The sequence below is a fragment of the Eleutherodactylus coqui genome, chromosome 7, assembly GCF_035609145.1.
Source record: "Eleutherodactylus coqui strain aEleCoq1 chromosome 7, aEleCoq1.hap1, whole genome shotgun sequence".
NCBI lineage: Eukaryota > Metazoa > Chordata > Amphibia > Anura > Eleutherodactylidae > Eleutherodactylus > Eleutherodactylus coqui.
Window position 1 is genome coordinate 66,961,080 of NC_089843.1, and position 19,915 is coordinate 66,980,994.

General features: G+C 43.7%; 1 pseudogene; it reads right to left on the reverse strand.

The window, feature by feature from the left end:
* Positions 1-1,252: 1,252 nt before the first annotated feature.
* On the reverse strand, positions 1,253-19,866 carry LOC136573511 (uncharacterized; annotated as a pseudogene).
* Between the last annotated feature and the right edge of the window lie 49 nt (positions 19,867-19,915).

Here is a 19,915-nt window from a genome sequence, read left to right on the forward strand (position 1 = left end):
TTTACTTTCATGGAGTCTTCTCTTTACTGTTGACTTAGAGACAGATACACCTACTTCCCTGAGAGTGTTCTGGACTTCAGTTGATGCTGTGAACGGGTTCTTCTTCACCAAAGAAAGTATGCGGCGATCATCCACCACCGTTGTCTTCCGTGGACGCCCAGGCCTTTTTGAGTTCCCAAGCTCACCAGTGAATTCCTTTTTTCTCAGAATGTACCCGACTGTTGATTTTGCTACTCCAAGCATGTCTGCTATCTCTCTGATGGATTTTTTTTCAGCCTCAGGATGTTCTGCTTCACCTCAATTGAGAGTTCCTTTGACCGCATGTTGTCTGGTCACAGCAACAGCTTCCAAATCCAAAACCACACACCTGGAATCAACCCCAGACCTTTTAACTACTTAATTGATTACAGGTTAACGAGGGAGACGCCTTCTGAGTTAATTGCAGCCCTTAGATTCCATTGTCCAATTACTTTTGGTCCCTTGAAAAAGAGGAGGCTATGCATTACAGAGCTATGATTCCTAAACCCTTTCTCCGATTTGGATGTGGAAACTCATATTGCAGCTGGGAGTGTGCACTTTTAGCCCATATATATAAAATTGTATTTCTGAACATGTTTTTGTAAACAGCTAAAATAACAAAACTTGTGTCACTGTCCAAATATTTCTGGCCCTAACTGTATATTGGTTTTCTATTTTCTATAGTGAGAGCTTTTATAAAATAATAGGCTGTTTGTATCTATTGCTTAAAAAAAAAAAAGTCTTGATAACAATCTTATTGTTTTCATGATTTCAATACAAGATCTAGATACTCAATATTCTCTGATGAGATTTTGCCAGAAAAGTGCAGGTTAAAATCGTTATTTATAAAACTGGAAAAATCTTTAAAATCCATCAATGTGTCATCCCAGATAAAAACCAAGTCATCAGTATACCGCTTGTATAGTTTAATATTTTTTTGCCATTTGTGATTTAACATGTTTGGCGAAGCCGGGCGCAAATCTTGTCATCTTACCTGAGACCAACAAATCCTTCAGCATGTGAACCTGATGGTATATATGTCAGTGTTGATAATATTTTTTTCTGAATTTAATATTTCATAATTTATTGAAAATTGTTCACAGTATAAACATCAATGTTTCATGTTAGAGGACATTAGGAATAAATGCTAAGTTCTAAAACACAAAAGATAGAACATATAAAATCTATTTCTAAAAGTGCACTCATTGTGTATAAGGAGGAAGAATGTGTTTGAAAGACGCAGTTAAGATAGAAATCCACTCAGAGAATGTCACTTTTAACCAATCAGTACGCTGTAGTTTGTTGGTTTCAAATCCTAGACAACTCATTTCTTTTGCGTGGAGTTGCACCTTAATGTGATGTATCCTCCTGAAGGAATGTGATCTGGGAACTTCCAATGGAGGATTTGTATTCTGCAAATATTAGAGCAATGCTTGCTGAGAGGAGGCAACGACACTGAAGATCCACATCACTAAATATCTTCCCTATATGGAAAAGTAAAATAGTTCACAGAACAGTCAGTGGGGTCATTGTCAGCCCCACTAGCCAGGAGAATGTAAACATATATGTTAGTGGTTACCAATCATTCATTCAAGTTTAAGCCATCTGTTTGACTAATGGCCAGTTTGAGTAATGCATGGGTCTCTTCTGTCTGCTGACGGACTTGCTCGAGCTGTTCTTTTAATCGACTTTGACTGATGGCCATCGCAAATTCAGGATCTTCACTGATTTGGCATAGGCACCCTGCGCTCTATCTGCTGAAATCTCAGTTTTGGGTGATTAAGAAAAGTCATGAGGTAGGCTTGGACTTGTCTCATTAATGGTTTCAAATCTGTGGCAATTTTTCCGGAGTGTGCCAGATGTTTTATAACAGTGGAAGCCTGAAAGCAGAGTTCTTTGTGGTCCACGTATCTGATAAGTGTCCTTTTAATCAGCTGCTTCCATGTGAAGTCATATTTGGCTAGTTCTGCAAAGCATGATGCAATATACTGCAGTGATTCTTCTTTATTGTTTGGGTCAAGAAGGGAAAGTAGTAATTCTTCAAAGCATTGACTCCTCACAATTACCTCTATATTCTTGGGTGGTGAAGGTTCAATGGTGCTGGATACATAAATAACCACAGGGTTTATTTTCTCCATCTGCATCAGTACAGCTAAATTTTGAAGCATTTCTTCACACTGCACAGCATCCAAGTTTCCTGGAGGATGAGACATGGTGCACAGAAGAGTAATGGAAGCTTGGCAGACATCTCTATTGCTAGAATTCAGTAGGAAGAGGACTAAAGGCATGACGTCCATAGTGAGAAGATGGACCAGAACTTCAGCACTTGAAGCTAGCTTATTCAAAGACACGCCTGACCGGAGACCTTCTGAAATGAGAAAGACAGAGAGACCAGCATTTGAAGCAAACATTTGTCACTAATGGCAAGCATGGCTTTATGGTGCTCTAGATTAGCAATAATGTTCCCCAAAGAAGCACAGTTGTAGTACTGGATATCGAAGTCTGCCGACTGTAGAAGCAGGGTGAGGACTGGTAGAGCTCCCTCTCGACACAGAACTCTTTTGATGTGCTCTTATCTAGTCAAGTTTAGAATAGCTCCAACAGTGTTTTGTTGAACCCTTGGATCATATGAGTTTGCCAAAGTAAGTAAAGGCAGAATTCCTCTAGCAATACCAATGGCCTCACAATTGGAATGCAATATTGCCAATGTCATGATGCATGCACAGGAATTACACCGTACTGCTAAATCACCAGACTCCAGCAGCTCTAGTATTGGCTCAAGTAATCCCATCTGGACAACAAGCTCCTTATTCAAATTCCCTTTAAGCAGAAAGTTTGAAGAGATAAAGATGCCATTTGCTGAAACAAATCTCCACAAATCTAGAGGATATAGGACACTGAGGCAAGGATAGTCCAGGGGACCACAGAATTCCAATTCACTGATTGGACTATCTCACTAAAATATAACTTTTGGGTCATTCCAGGTCAGTTCAACCAATGCTCCCAGTCGACCACCTTAGATTTCAATGAAACTTTGCACAAAGATAGACCCTGACCCTAAACTAAGATAGCCAGAATATTAGGCTTCAAACTGCTTTGGTTCACGAGCTACAGGTCTTAATCTAGGGGGTTGTCATGTGATTACAGCGCGCAACCTGAAAAAAGTGGCGATTTCAATCCATTGCCAAGCGAGTTCCAATGACTCTAGAGCAATGAAACTTCACAAACTAGGAGAACTTTTGGTGCTGAATCCAGCTAAGCTACTCAGACTGCCACTCTTATCATCATTCTGCCACCATTGCATGTCAAAGTAGCTGAAAAATTCTATCGCACAAAATAAAACTCATATTTTAAGCAGTAATAACTCATAATCAATGCAATCCAGCTCAGCTATGAATTTATCAATGTGTACTCCATAGAAATGTTTCTCATTATTCACATTATGGACCCAAAAGGCAGCATAGCTCTTTAGATACAATGAGTCAAAAATGGCGAAAAACATTTTTATGCAAATTTTTACCTTTTTTCAGAGGCAAAAATCGGAATGTACTCCATTTTTTTTGTTTCATTTTTGCTCTATTTGAAAGAGAATTTTTTGCTCTACAAGATTTGATGTTTTTCATTTTGTTCCCAGACCTTCTAGATGGGAAATTATCAATGTCTGTGAAAGTCCTATGCACTCGCGGAGGTCAAATAATAAAATAAGTGTAAGTTTTGTATGGATGTATAATTAGTTTAGAAATCATGAGGAGACAACTTTTGTGCTCAAAAAACTTATGTGATCAAAAATTGCATGGCGAGTTCAGGTGAGCCACAAGCTTTGGCCTAAGATGGTCAGAATATCATTGAGTGTTGCATAATGAGTGTGGTATATTACAGTGATCACTGGGCTTATTTAGCACTCTATCCTTATTGAATACTAAGATTATCTAAGGCTAGTATTAGTTGTAATAAATAACTGTAGTTTACAAGTGACTGTGCACCAGCAAAGATGAAGTGAAAAATGAGCAGAAAGGAAGCGCAACTGCTGGATGCCATGTCAAGCTGAAGATCCTATGAAGCAGCTTAATGACAAAACGCCTACAAAGGATAAGATTGCCACATTTGTAATTTGCACCATGCTTACATATGTTATCTAACAGTTTTGTTGTGTTTATCGTCATTCCAGTTTGGTATAATTTGGTAACTACCTAAAGTTTCAGAACCATTCTATCCAAATTGGCACGACCATTGTTCGCTTTGATCAATATGATAATTCTAGCATGTCACTCTTTAATGAGGCTGAATAGTTGCTCAATATTTATGGTTATGACTTCAGGGTAACTGTAGCTTCTGTCTGTGGAACTGATGCTTGGAGCTGGAAGAACTGCAATAAGGTGCTGCTCTGGGATCCAACAAGTGTCCTTTCATGAGGGCCAATAGAAAGTGGTTGCAGGTCCGTATGGATGCATGAAATCAATTAGAGCATCATGCTCTTGCATGGCAATACTGCTTATGTTACCAATCCACCATTTATTGTCATACATGCAGGCTATAAACTGCCCAGGCTGCAACTCTGCTACTTTAAGGGCGAGGACATACGAGCGGCGTCGTATTCGCGCCGCAGCGTGTGCGGCGTAAAAACGTTTCGACGGTCATATGTTTCGGCGATTTTTTTTTTTTTACACGCTGTATCGCCATAACACACGAGCGTCGAAGCGTAAACGATAATACGTCCTCTAGCGATTAAGCAACACAAGGCTGTTTCGAATTATGCAGTAATGCTGTTGGGCGGAGCATTGTGAAACCATTTAAATAACAGCTCTTTGTTAATCTGCCGAACTTTATACCCACAAGAGAGTTCTTCTGTGTAGGTGAGAGTTTGTTCTTGTTTTGGAAGAATATGTTTACAGTGACACGGGAAGAGGCAGTCATCACATGGCTGGTGCATCGCCGCTTCTGTTCAAAGCGTAGACGACAACGCATTTTGGCCGCAAGTGATACTGCTCCTCCAAGTTTGCCGCCCAACGCCGCTGCTAGAATTGCTCACGAGCGCCGATATTGGGTTCACCCGATTATGCAGTCAGCGCACGCTTCGGGTTATTTCATCGAACTGTATGCTGCTCTTCGACAGTATCCCGAACAGTTTCAACAGTATTGTAGACTAACAGTTTCTGCTTTTGACGAGCTTCTGAGTGGAACAGAGTCTTCGCTAATACGTCACGACACTACTATGCGAGATTCAATTCGACCTGAAGAAAGGCTGCTAATAACACTAAGGTAAATATTTGCTACATGTAACTTCCACGGTTTGAACTTGATTGTACATTTTCTAATTGCTGACAGTGCATCCATCAATGCTGTAAGGTGGCACGCGAATAGCACGTTAGTACTTGATTTTCATTTTTGTTTCCGGCAATTTTTATCATCAGAAGTGCTATTACATCTAATGTTGCAAAGTATTGCACATGTTAAACTACTATGCTGTATAGTACGTATTGCTATGCCATGCATACTTGTATGTTGGTGTATTCAAGATAGTACAAAAACAAAAGCTTTGTTTGGTATCAAGTCTGCCATGCACACCGTTAATTGTAACGTGTTGCGTGAAAAGGATCAATCAGTCTCACTGTAAAGTTGGACCAAAGTGACCAATAAAATACAGTGTTATAGCGGTTTCACTTATGAATACTGTTTATTGCGTTCACAGTAGTAGTCGTATTGCAGACATGTGCAGTCTTATTCTGTGACGACATAAGGCCCAAGGGCATTGCATTAACTATTAAATCTTTCAAAGCCGACAGTCTAACTGTCGATATGTTTTACTGAACTACTATAGCACATCCCATTGTGATCTTATGCAGTGGGCTATGTTTATTTCTAAATTAAAAAACAGTACCATTCTTATGCGCTGTTAGCAACATGGGTAGGTATTTTATTGGCCATGCTGCTACGTTTATGCGCCTTACATATTACTTAACATTCAACTCTCATTGTGCCAGCTATAGTCGAATGGTCCACTTGGGGGAGCATTTTTCAAAATGTTAGTACACAATATGTTCTTTGTATTATGACTATGAACCTTCTTGATGCATTTGCCAAGGCCAGTTGAACAAATCCATGGATAGGTAAACCTAACACTCACAGCGTAGGTTTGGCTTTTTGTCACAGTGTTTGTTAATTTTTGGCTAGTCGGATAGCAATGTTAATGAAGGGCTTATGCTTTTTTTTTTTCTTTTCTTACTTTTCTCTTTGCATTTTGGTCTATTATTTGCTGCCGGCATTTGCAAGCATTAATCATTTTGTTGGCAATCCTCCACCCATTCACAACTACCCGTTGACACTGTTCCATCGCTGTCAGGATTACACAGCAACAGAAGATAACACCATTGCAGTAGTGTCATAATTCTTGCCGTGTGGCACAACATTTTCTTTATGCACCTGGTTTATTTTTATTGTTGTCTCCAAAAATTTTTTTTAAAAATGCCTATGTTATCACGTAAACTACCGATTTACATCTTTGAGGGCAGATATCTGGTCCTGCTATTTCTTGTGGATTTATACGCAAATTTTTAAACTACTGTGCATTACTTCTATTAATTTGTAATTTGTTTTTCATAACGGAGATACAATATAAATGTATTCGTAATTAAAAATTGTTTCAATTTAAAAAAAAAAAACAAAAACAAAAAACAACTTTGTCAATTACCAATTTGTCCCCAGTTACTTTAACTGTTTTAATTCCTAAACCATTACATTTTTAATGTGCTTATTAGAGATGAGCGAACGCGTTCGTCCGAGCTTGATATTCGTGCGAATATTAGGGTGTTCGGGATGTTCGTTATTCGTAACGAACACCATGCGGTGTTCTGGTTACTTTCACTTCCTTCCCTGAGACGTTAGCGCGCTTTTCTGGCCAATTGAAAGACAGGGAAGGCATTACAACTTCCCCCTGCAACGTTTAAGCCCTATACCACCCCCCTGCTGTGAGTGGCTGGCGAGATCAGGTGTTCGCCTAATATAAAAGTCGGCCCCTCCCGCGGCTCGCCTCAGATGCCTGGTGAGTTAGATGAGGGACAGTGCTGTTTATACCGGAGCTGCTGTAGGGAAAGAATTGGTAGTTAGTGTAGGCTTCAAGACCCCCCAAAGGTCCTTATTAGGGCCACTGATAGCTGTGTGTTGGCTGCTGTTAGCAGTGGCATTTTTTCCCCCTCAAAATCGGCTCTGCAGAGCGTTGCACCTGGCATTAGGGACAGAAGTGCTGCATAGGCAGGGAGAGTGTTAGGAGTGAGTGTAGCCTTCAAGAACCTCAACGGTCCTTTCTAGGGCCATATTTATCCGTGTGCAGTACTGTCCAGGCTGCTGTTAGCTGTGCTGCATTTTTTTTGGGCTTCTGAAAATCGCCTCTGCAGAGCATTCCACCCTCCATTGATACTGCAGGGAAAGAATTGTATAGGCAGGGCCACAACACAGTTATTATTCATAGAATATACGCAGTGCTGCCTTTTGGTGGAAAAACAAGTGAAAACAAATCTATTTGTCCAGCCTCTGTCCGTCCTTACGGGCGGTGGAGACGTGTGAGCTGCGTGAAGAACAGTGCTAAATCATACGCACCCAGCTACGCTTTACTGCTGGCTTCGCCATTTGCTTTCCTTAATTGGGAAAAAAAATACCTGCTCTGCCAGAGTTATAATAACTCTGCTACCCTCACGTTCTGTGACACATTAGCAGGGACACAGCACAGTTATTAAACTTAGATTATTCATTCACTAGAGGCAGTGGGGCCTTTCGTTTTCCAAAAAGGGCAAAAATTATATTTGGCCTGCAGTCTTGCGCCAATTTATTTCCTGCCTGTGAAATCAAATCACTGGTAATACAGCATGCTGAGGGGTAGGGGTAGGCCTAGAGGACGTGGACGCGGCCGAGGACGCGGAGGGCCAAGTCAGGGTGTGGGCACAGGCCGAGCTCCTGATCCCGGTGTGTCGCAGCCGACTGCTGCGCGATTAGGAGAGAGGCACGTTTCTGGCGTCCCCACATTCATTGCCCAATTAATGGGTCCACGCGGGAGACGGTTATTAGAAAATGAGCAGTGTGAGCAGGTCCTGTCCTGGATGGCAGAAAGTGCTTCGAGCAACCTATCGTCAACACGCAGTTCTGCGCCGTCCACTGCTGCAAATCCGAATCCTCTGTCTGCTGCTCCTCCTTCCTCCCAGCCTCCTCACTCCACTACAATGACACCTGCTCAGGAGCGGGAACACTCCCAGGAACTGTTCTCGGGCCCCTGCTTAGATTGGGCAGCAGCGGTTCCTCTCCCACCAGAGGAGTTTATCGTCACTGATGCCCAACCATTCGAAAGTTCCCGGGGTCCGAGGGAAGAGGCTGGGGACTTCCGCCAACTGTCTCAACAACTTTCTGTGGGTGAGGAGGACGATGACGATCAGACACAGTTGTCTTGCAGTGAGGTAGTAGTAAGGGCAGTAAGTCCAAGGGAGCAGCGCACAGAGGATTCGGAGGAAGAGCAGCAGGACGATGAGGTGACTGACCCCACCTGGTGTGCAACGCTTACTCAGGAGGACAGGTCTTCAGAGGGGGAGTCAAGGGCATCAGCAGGGCAGGTTGCAAGAGGCAGTGCGGTGACCAGGGCCAGGGGTAGAGGCAGGGCCAGACCGAATAATCCACCAAGTGTTTCCCAAAGCGCCCCCTCGCGCCATGCCACCCTGCAGAGGCCGAGGTGCTCTAAGGTCTGGCAGTTTTTCACAGAGACGCCTGACGACCGACGAACAGTGGTGTGCAACCTTTGTTGCGCAAAGCTCAGCCGGGGAGCCAACACCAACAGCCTCACCACCACCACCATGCGCAGACATATGATGGCCAAGCACCCCACAAGGTGGGACGAAGGCCATTCACCGCCTCCGGTTTGCACCCCTGCCTCTCCCCCTGTGCCCCAACCTGCCACTGAGATGCAACCCCCCTCTCAGGACACAGGCACTACCGCCTCATGGCCTGCACCCACACCCTCATCTCCGCTGTCCTCGGCCCCATCCAGCAGTGTAGTTCAGCGCACCGTTCAGCCGTCGCTTGCGCAAGTGTTCGAGCGCAAGCGCAAGTACGCCGCCACGCACCCGCACGCTCAAACGTTAACCGTCCGCATAGCAAAATTCATCAGCCTTGAGATGCTGCCGTATAGGGTTGTGGAAACTGAGTCCTTCAAAAGTATCATGGAGGCGGCGGCCCCGCGCTACTCAGTTCCCAGTCGCCACTACTTTTCCCGATGTGCCGTCCCAGCCCTGCACGACCACGTCTCCCGCAACATTGTGCGCGCCCTCACCAACGCGGTTACTGCCACGGTCCACTTAACTACGGACACGTGGACAAGCACAGGCGGGCAGGGCCACTACATCTCCCTGACGGCACATTGGGTGAATTTAGTGGAGGCTGGGACAGAGTCAGAGCCTGGGACCGCTCACGTCCTACCCACCCCCAGAATTGCGGGCCCCAGCTCGGTGCTGGTATCTGCGGAGGTGTATGCTTCCTCCACTAAAGCACCCTCCTCCTCCTCCTCCTCTGTCTCGCAATCAAGATGTGTTAGCAGCAGCATGTCGCCAGCAGTCGGTGTCGCGCGGTGTGGCAGCACAGCGGTGGGCAAGCGTCAGCAGGCCGTGCTGAAACTACTCAGCTTAGGCGATAAGAGGCACACGGCCCACGAACTGCTGCAGGGTCTGACAGAGCAGACCGACCGCTGGCTTGCGCCGCTGAGCCTCCAACCGGGCATGGTCGTGTGTGACAACGGGCGTAACCTGGTGGCGGCTCTGCAGCTTGGCAGCCTCACGCACGTGCCATGCCTGGCCCACGTCTTTAATTTGGTGGTTCAGCGGTTTCTGAAAAGCTACCCACGCTTGTCAGACCTGCTCGTAAAGGCGCGCCGGCTCTGCGCACATTTCCGCAAGTCCCACACGGACGCTGCCACCCTGCGCACCCTGCAACATCACTTTAAGCTGCCAGTGCACCGACTGCTGTGCGACGTGCCCACACGGTGGAACTCTACGCTCCACATGTTGGCCAGGCTCTATGAACAACGTAGAGCTATAGTCGAATACCAACTCCAACATGGGCGGCGCAGTGGGAGTCAGCCTCCTCAATTCTTTACAGAAGAGTGGGCCTGGTTGGCAGACATCTGCCATGTCCTTGGTAATTTTGAGGAGTCTACCCAGGTGGTGAGCGGCGATGCTACAATCATTAGCGTCACCATTCCTCTGCTATGCATCTTGAGAAATTCCCTGCAAACCATAAAGGCAGCTGCTTTGCGCTCGGAAACGGGGGCGGGGGAAGACAGTATGCCGCTGGATAGTCAGGGCACCCTCCTGTCTATTTCTCAGCGCGTACAGGAGGAGGAGGAGGAGCATGAGGAGGAGGGGGAAGAGACAGCTTGGGCCGCTGCTGACGGTACACCGGCTGATTGCCTGTCATCCTTTCAGCGTGTATGGCCTGAGGAGGAGGAGGATCCTGAAAGTGATCTTCCTAGTGAAGACAGCCATGTGTTGCGTACAGGTACCCTGGCACACATGGCTGACTTCATGTTAGGATGCCTTTCTCGTGACCCTCGCGTTGCACGCATTCTGGCCACTACGGATTACTGGGTGTACACACTGCTCGATCCACGGTATAAGGAGAACCTGCCCACTCTGATTCCCGAAGAGGAAAGGGGTTCGAGAGTGTTGCTATACCACAGGACCCTTGCGGACAAGCTGATGGTAAAATTCCCAGCCGACAGCGCTAGTGGCAGAAGGCGCAGTACCGAGGGCAAGGTAGCAGGGGATGTGCGTAGATCGAGCAGCATGTACATCCCAGGCAGTGCAACAGTCTTTAAGGGCCTGGCCAGCTTTATGGCTCCCCACCAAGACTGTGTCACCGCTCCCCAGTCACGGCTGAGTCGGCGGGAGCACTGTAAAAGGATGGTGAGGGAGTACGTAGCGGATCGCACGACCATCCTTGGTGACGCCTCTGCCCCCTACAACTACTGGGTGTCGAAGCTGGACATGTGGCCTGAACTAGCGCTGTATGCCCTGGAGGTGCTTGCTTGTCCTGCGGCTAGCGTCTTGTCGGAGAGGGTGTTTAGTGCGGCTGGGGGAATCATCACAGATAAGCGTAGCCGCTTGTCAACCGACAGTGCCGACAGGCTAACACTCATCAAGATGAACAAAGGCTGGATTTCCCCAGACTTCTGTTCTCCACCAGCGGACAGCAGCGATACGTAAGCAATACGTAGGCTGCACCCGCGGATGGAAGCTACGTTCTCTCTCACCATCCAAAACGGGGACATTTCTGCTTCATCAATCTGTGTCTAATATTCCTCCTCCTCCTCCTCCTGCTCCTCCTCCTGAAACCTCACGTAATCACGCTGAACGGGCAATTTTTCTTAGGGCCACAAGGCTCACTCAAATAATTTTTCAGAACAATTTTTATAAGTTTCAATGCGCTTAAAAGCATTGGAACTTTAACTTGAACCAATTTTTCGTTACACTGGGCTGCCTCCAGGCCTAGTTACCACTTAAGCCACATTAACCAAAGCGATTAATGGGTTTCACCTGCCCTCTTGGCTGGCCATGGCCAATTTTTGGGATGTACATTAGTACTGTTGATACAGCAATTTTTGTGGGCCCTCGCCTACAGTGTAATCAAATTAATTTTTAGGCCACCTGCATTACAGCTGACGTTACCTCAGCTGTGTTGGGCAATGCAATGGGATATTTTTATGTACCGCCGGTGGGTTCCAGGGAGCCACCCATGCTGTAGGTGCACACTGAGTTTTTAATACATCTGTACACTTCTAAAGAACCCGTCTGACTGGGGCATGCAGTGTGGGCCGAAGCCCACCTGTATTACGCACGACATTACTACCTCAGCTGTGTTGGGCAATGCAATGGGATATTTCTATGTACCGCCGGTGGCTTCCTGGCACCCACCCAGGCAGTGGGTCCACAGGGAGTTTAACCTACATGTGTCCACTTGTAAAGAACCCCAGTCTGACTGGGGCATGCAGTGTGGGCCGAAACCCACCTGCATTAACCCTTTCCAGTCCACTGTGTGACCTGTGAAGACATTAGGGTTTAAGGCTGTACAGCTCCGTTGTTGGTAGACGTCCGTCGGGGTTCTCTTACTGTATATTGCCAGCCTCTCTGCTGTCGGAGCCTATCCTACGTGTCAGCTCATGCAGTACTGGCTTTAGCCAGCATATAGCGCCGTTGTATAACAGCAGAAAAAGAGTAAGCCCCCTAGGAAAACCATATACAAATTGGATTGGAAAGGGTTAAGCACAACATTACTACCTCAGCTGTGTTGGGCAATGCAATGGGATATTTCTATGTACCGCCGGTGGCTTCCTGGCACCCACCCATGCTGTAGGTGCACATGGAGTTTTTACTACATCTGTACACTTATAAAGAACCCCAGTCAGACTGGGGCATGCAGTGTGGGCCGAAGCCCACCTGCATTAAGCACGACATTACTACCTCAGCTGTGTTGGGCAATGCAATGGGATATTTCTGTGTACCGCCGGTGGGTTCCAGGGAGCCACCCATGCTGTGGGTCGACAGGGACTTCACAATAGGGAGTTGTACCTGCCTGTGTCTATGAATTAAAAAGCCCGGTCTGACTGGGGCATGCAGACACCTTGACAGAATGAATAGTGTGTGGCACATAGGTTCCCCATTGCTATGCCCACGTGTGCAGCTCCTGATGGCGGTGGCACAGGATTCTATTTCTCATTGCTTCTGTACAGCATTGTGGGCTATCGCTCCGCCACTTTTAAAGAGGGTCGCTGCCTAGCCGTGCCAACCTCTGCAGTGTGTGCCTGCGGTCCCTCGTCATGGCAGACGCAATTCTAAATAGACATGAGCGTGGTGTGGCATGAGGGCAGCTGAAGGCTGCCCAGGGACACTTTGGTGTGCGCTGTGGGGGGGGAGGGGGGGGCGGTTGGGCAGCATGTAACCCAGGAGAAGTGTCAGTGGAGTGTCATGCAGGCAGTGATTGTGCTTTGTTGGAGGTAGTGTGGTGCTTAGCTAAGGTATGCCATGCTAATGAGGGCTTTTCAGAAGTAAAAGTTGTTGGGAGGGGGGGGGGGCCCACTCTTGCCGGTATTGTGGCTTAATAGTGGGACCTGTGAACTTGAGATGCAGCCCAACATGTAGCCCCTCGCCTGCCCTATCCGTCACTGTGTCATTCCCATCACTTTCCTGAATTGCCCAGATTTTCACACATGAAAACCTTAGCGAGCATCGGCGAAATACAAAAATGTTCTGGTCGCCCATTGACTTCAATGGGGTTCGTTGTTCGAAACGAACCCTTGAGCATCACGGGAAGTTCGTTCCGAATAACGAACACCCGAACATTTTGGTGTTCGCTCATCTCTAGTGCTTATCAATGTTTTGTAAATCATGTTGATATTTCTGCTTTTTAAATAAAGCCGCACAGCAGCAGAGTTTGCTGAAACTGCAGCATTGCAATGCATTGCACTCACTAATCACTATAAACATAAAAGTTATGCATGTGGTGGTCTGCAATTGTTGTATAACTTAAATGTGCACGCTTGGCCTTTGTACGAATGCATTAGGGCCTGCTTTATTGGCCACAACAGCGCTATGTTCCAATATCTTTTCAGCAATTGGACACTCGATTGCTTCTGCACGACTGGCTGGCAAGCAATTGCTGTTATAGTCACGCCAACCACACATAGCTTTTGAGATACTCTGGTCCTTTTTTTTATCCAGGTGTTCAGACTCTGAAACAATGTGTAGTGGAGTGTATTGGCACATAGACCAAAAATGTTATATTTACGTTTAAATGACAACTGCATATTATTTTTTAAAATGAAATGGCCAGTGTTTTTTTTAATTTTTTCAATGAATTGGGCTTACCAACTGTTCATAGACTAGTATCTAACACAGCTGTTACTGTAAATGTTATTTGTTACAAATGTTTTGCACGAACTGCACCCTTTACATACAAATGTCAAGGATTACATTATTCTATGTTCGAGGCGATGACAAAAATGGCATGTTTTATAAAACATGTTTTATGTTATGTAATAAGTTAAAAACGTTGCTGTTCGAAATGTTATTTTTCCTTCTTTTCTTTAGGATTAACTACCCAAATAAAAAGTTTAAAAAAAAACAACAATTTTCGGTTTAGTTACATAACACTTAAAATCGCTTATAAGGACACATGTTCTTACGAATAATAAAAAATGGTTTTAATGACTTGAATTATTAATTGTTACACGCTAGATCGTGGTCTTTAAATGCTAACTTTGAACTCCATTTAGACTTTTTCTTGCCGCTAAAATACACTTTAGACGCTCAAACAACCATCCATTGAAAACAAATATTGGTGTATTGATCCCGACAAAAATCATGCTGTAACTACTGTTGTAAAAGGCACACATTAGCACTGCACCACTTTGGCATGCTACCAAAACAAAATATCGTATTAAGGTTACAGGATGTTAAATACATAGTGGCGCCACAAAAACACCTCCTCATCTTTCATCTACTTAATGATTGTGCTGAACCAAAGTACCAATTATTGTTGGACATCCAAACTACTATTTCTATACTTGACCACGGTTTATCCCTACAATGCATGGCGGGAAAATTATAGTGTTTAAACACTATGGGTCATGGGTCCCAAGACATTTGATCACATTGGCAACGGTGAAACTCCTTAAGTTGTCATCCCGCTGAACTCACAGGTTATCGACGCAACTCAGAGTGGCCTACTATCTCTAAACCTACGCTCTTAAATGAAAGAATAGGTTACAGACCAAAGTCAGCCATAATAATGCAGACTGTGTGAATGTTGGGAAGGAACAGTAAATGTGAATTGCAGAAAGAAAAATAAAATAGCAAAGAAAATGCACGTTAACAATGTTTTTTTAATTTTTTTTAACAGTCATGCACTGCTGTATTTGTAGCATAACTGTGACTCTAATTTCTCATATTAAAATAATGTTTAACACAGCATATTGCACAGTGTAAAACTTAAAACTGTACACACCAATATTTTAAAACAGTAAATAACTATCTACTTTAAAAACAAAAAAAACTACAAACGCGTGTCGATTGTCTCCTGCCGCCAGGCCTCCAACTCAGCAATACGCTGTAGTGCGTCCGCGACTTGATGCTGAGCGGCTAATAGCGATGCCGTGCATGCGACAATTAAGTCGCGACCTGTTATTGCTGTATCGTGGTTTGGCATCAACCTTGGATCTGAAAGAAGGAAAAAAAGAGGATGAAAAATAGGGAGTTAAAAACAATTGTAATGGCAAAGGATTTGCTATAATACAACTAGTTGAACCAAATTACTGATTAAGCTCACCTCTTCTGTAAACATTTTACAGCGTATCAGTTTCCCAAAAATTCTGCAGTGTGCAATGAGGCCCCTAAACATTTATGCAGCACGTAATACGTTTCCTATATCAATTATATTTACAAAATTCCTTCTGGAAACATGTGCAATTATAAATTGTTACAAACAAGCATCAATAACAACCCATTTTCTTTTTTAGCTATGTAAGAAATGTAGCTTAGACTACTGTGTAGGCTTTTTGGAGACAAACTCATCGTCCACATTTGCAAAGCTGCATCTTTTATAAGTAAATGACAAAGGTTAAAAGATGTGATCTTTTCATTAAATGTTGATGTCCCCCAACGCACAAACTACCCTGTTTCCCCGAAAATAAGACGCGTCTTATATTAATTTTTGCTCCCAAATATGCGCTATGTCTTATTTTCAGGGGGTGTCTTATTTTTCAATGAAGAATTCACATTTATTGTTTAACAAAAAAAAGGAACATTTATTACCGTATATACTGCACAATACCGTAGTTGTCACCACAAACCAATATAGCTAGACAAACTGTGAAAACAAAGCAAAAATTACTCAATGACAGTCATGTCATCATTTTCTGGCACATCATCATAAACATCTGGAATCTCCTGCTGAATTTCTTGACACTCCATTTCTTGTAAAATCTTCGGGCCAAAGCAAGAAGGTTTTTGCCCCAAGAATCTTCCACGATTCCTTTCATGTACTCAACGGAATAGCTCTTTCTTTTTGCGCTCATGTCTAGGGGTAAAAATATACGGTAGCAACATTGTTTATTTCTTGTACTTTAGACTCTTCAGCAAAAAAGCAGACACCCCCTATTGAATCAAAATGACACACTGGCTCCCACACACTGTCTGGAGACTGTAATGCTCACCCCCTAAGGCTGGAAATACACTCTGTGAGAACCCAGCCTTAAGAATCACATATATGGTTGCCTGACTCACACACAGAGCCATAAAAAAAAGTAACGTACCTGCAGACAGAAGTTCCTGTACCACTTGTAAGCAGGGATGGTATTGCAGCTTCCGGCCACCAGAGGGAGCTCATCACAGCAGACGTGTGCAGCAGCAACAGGATGATACGGTACTATGGAGTTTTCCAGCCAGCAAAGGGGAGCTTATAACAACAGCACAATCGTACAGCACAGGAGGAGGTAGGAGACAACGGGGATGGCAGCAGGGGACAGGCCTCTCGACTTGCCTGCACACTTTAGTATGCCTTATTATCGGGATGTGTCTTATATTAGCGATTTCTGCAAATTTCTTAATGTGTCTTATTTTCGGGGAAACACGGTACATAGGCATTTGTAATATTTTGACAATTTTCACGCAGTTCCAGCACCCTACAGTTTATGAAAATCCTCTTTTCAAAATTTCATGTGTCAAAACTTTAAGGGGGCTAGAAATTACAGCATATCTGCCCTGCAAGTTCCCAAATGTGTAATGTCGAAAATCAATGTTTCAAAACACATGCGTCTCATTTGGTGGCAAGTTACACACAGCGGTATACATTTTACAAGCGACAAAGTTTTGGAAATGTACAACAACCGTTTAATAGCGATTGATCGCTTGTGCTATCATTCCACATCCAAAAAAATAAATAAAATTTTTTGTGTATTTCCTTTATACACCTTTCAGCAGAAACATAACATCAAGCTGTCATGGCATTGCCAAGGTTGCTACCTACATACCATCAACACTAAAAATGTCTACGTTAGCGTCAAGTAGGGATGTTATACTAACTGTAAATTTCCATGATGGAAAACTGTAACTTTACCGTTAGTGGGTGATATTAGGTAAAAAGTGTTGTATTTTAGACAGATTTAAAGTTTGTATATTTTTGAATTAAAAAAAAATTGCTGCAAAATGAATACTACACCCTTGCTTTGGAGCAGTAGTTTTGGAAATTTCAACTTTCTGCCTATAACTTTTTACACATACATATGTTGGTAATGGGCTATGTGTAAATCGGAACCTTAACATCCAAACCCATAGAGCGGCAAACAACATTCACAATGCGGTGTACAATGCTTCTGTTTATAAAACATTAGTCCTTGTGTTCAGTACACGGTGTAACTGATTGCAGAGTTTGATAATGACTGTATAGATCATACTGCTGCACTTTACGTGACATAATGGGTTGTAGAAGCTCAAATTGCTCTATAAAAATGTCGCTTCGTAACAACAGCTTGGGAAATCGCATTAACGCACGACAACAATAAGTTTTACATTTCTTTCACTTATCAATGACTTAAAAGTTATAACTTTTTTCAAACTATTACTTTGTTCCACAATTCACGATTATGGTGCATTGTTTACCTTCAAATATTGCGTTAGCAACACTTGGCGTGGGTGGTGCCATTCCTAAGCCTCGGCCTTCAGGAGGAGGGCTGCTGGACATCACTATTTCATCATCCTGACGAGAAGCACTGCCTCCGGTTCGTAGCATTACTATGTGACAAAATCATTGCACAGGTTTAGGGAACTAGACGACTAAATGTTATTTTGCAACAAGAGTTTTGGCATAAGCATTATTGTCAGCGCATCAAAATTGTACTGAATTAAGAATAGCGCTGCAATTATTTAACACTCACCTCTCTGTTGTGGCTGATTCTGGTCCTCTTGACGGTGTGATAGCTGCTGTCGACGAGCTGTTTGGGCATAATGAACAATTGGTGTTATTTCTCATAACCAAATGCTTCGACTCAGTAACTAAACAAAGAGTACTTGCTAATTACTTGGTTAATGCTTTCTTTTTTTTTTTTTTGAAAGTTTCTATACAACTTTTAGACATACTTGTGACTCGCAGTATCGTCAACTCTCAGCATGGCTACGTTACATTGGAGCCCATTTTAAAATCATTACATAACGTAGTAAGGCAACATTGATGACGTTCGTGTTAAAGGCCTGTGCGTTTACACCTTTGGTGCACTACTGTCTTGACTACAAACACGCATAGCTGTAGGCGGCAGTGCAAGGAAATAATAACTGTTGAATTTTTAACAAGTCCTGTTGGGCGGTAGTATTATTGAACGACGCAGTTCGCACCTTTTTACAACAAACAGCACGATCATATTACTAATGGAGCACACCATACACTTTTGTGAGACGTACATGAGGAGTACCCAATTTGAAAGTTGTAAAGTTTCAGTGACACGCACAGTATTTGCATTAAAATTCTTCAACATTTAGATTTATGGAATATCATTAATGCTTACTTCAGTATTATTCTCAACAATCCAAAGTGGTAAAAAAAAACAAAAAACAAAAAAACAGGTTGACACACTTAAAACTTCATACATGTTTCCGTATGACAATCAGACTATGGCGGTTACATCATAGCTGAATTGTCTAAATTTTTTTTTTGCTTGGGAAACTATAGGTGAAAGGCGACAAACTATTACACTGGCATATTGCGAACACAGTTGCAGAATGCAATGGTTTGGTTTTTTTTTTATTTCCTATACGTCAACAATCAAAAACATTTTATCATACCAATATAATAGAATCATTGCTTGCAGTTTAAAAACTTGTACATCACAATTTTATAACTGTTGCTTAATGATGTTTGCTGCTGTTATTGTAGGTTAGTACATGCTCATACACGTTACGCAGCACTTTGCATTATGCAACCATTCTACTTAGTGCTGCTGCATAAATTTGCTCCATAATTATGTGTTAAGCTGACACATACACACGTTTAAATCATGTATATTTATCGAATACTTTAATGAAGTATACAAAATTGAACATAGATTATATGTAAGCACTGCTTGTAAGAAATACGTTGCTGCTTAGAATAGAACTCGCTGTAAAGTATTCGAAGTGCATATTTTTTTCGCCAAAAAAATCGAAGTAAGCCATAAGTCACTAACGCATATGCCCACCTCGCTCACGATGACGGTTGCGTCTCCTAATTCTCCTCAGTCCACCCGGGTCCTTGCCCTTTAAATCACTCCACTTTTTTTGGATCTGCGAGCGTGTGCGAGTTTTCCCCAAACGGCGTTCAAACGTTCGTGCGACTTCCGCCAATATGCTCTTTTTATGAGCATTGGGATGCAGGTAGGGGCCTTTCAGACCATCGTAATCACGACGGTCCATAATATGTACAAATGCCTCGACTTCCCGCTTACCCAAAGGGGATGGACGTCTGGGCATGGTGGTGTCCGATGCTGTAACGAGGAAAAAATGGCGGTGTCCGCTGCAGTGTTTCGTACGAAAAAAAGTATGCACATCTCGTGAACAACCTGGCTGTTCAGACGGCACATCTGTCGATGGGAGAATGGTTTGCAAATGTAATGTCACCCACTCCTGCAGTGGGCACTGATTTTGAAGAACATGTTTGTTCTGCCTGTACTTTCTCTTGGGAATCGTTGTGACCACTTGTCTCATTATCAGAAGATGTTGTACGCCATTCGCTCCAGCCATACCGAACATGTGGTTTCTTTGCAGCCTTTTTTCTGAGCCACTTAACTTTTTCCACCATGGCAACGTGTGGAACGGTGTGTGTAAGTTCCGGGTTTTTTTTTTGCCAG